Here is a 374-nt window from a genome sequence, read left to right as displayed (position 1 = left end):
TCTTCAAGAAATGAGTGTAAACAGAACTCAAGCAACCATGCAAATGTAGTCCTTGTGAAAGTCTGATGTGCGCAGAAATGCTAAGAGCATTCAGTCATCAGATAGAGATCAGTGTCTATGTGACATGTCCAACAGTCCTGTAAAAATGAGAGACCTCAGAAGAGGGACCACTGAAGCACTCGATGTTACAGACACTATTTGTATGGGGAGCAGGGGTCAAACAAATAAATCATGCGTTGTGAGACGTCACGATGAACAGTGTATAATGAGCAAACAGGGTGTGTGTTGGAGGTGGACATGGGTGAGAAGGCACAGAGCAAAACCTTCTCCAGGGAGACTGCGAAAGGAAGAAGTAAGACACTCTAGTCACTGTA

Source organism: Rattus norvegicus, chromosome 4 (assembly GCF_021556685.1).
Source record: "Rattus norvegicus strain SHRSP/BbbUtx chromosome 4, alternate assembly SHRSP_T2T, whole genome shotgun sequence".
Classification (NCBI taxonomy): Eukaryota; Metazoa; Chordata; class Mammalia; order Rodentia; family Muridae; genus Rattus; species Rattus norvegicus.
Note: the sequence above shows the minus strand (reverse complement) of the source record.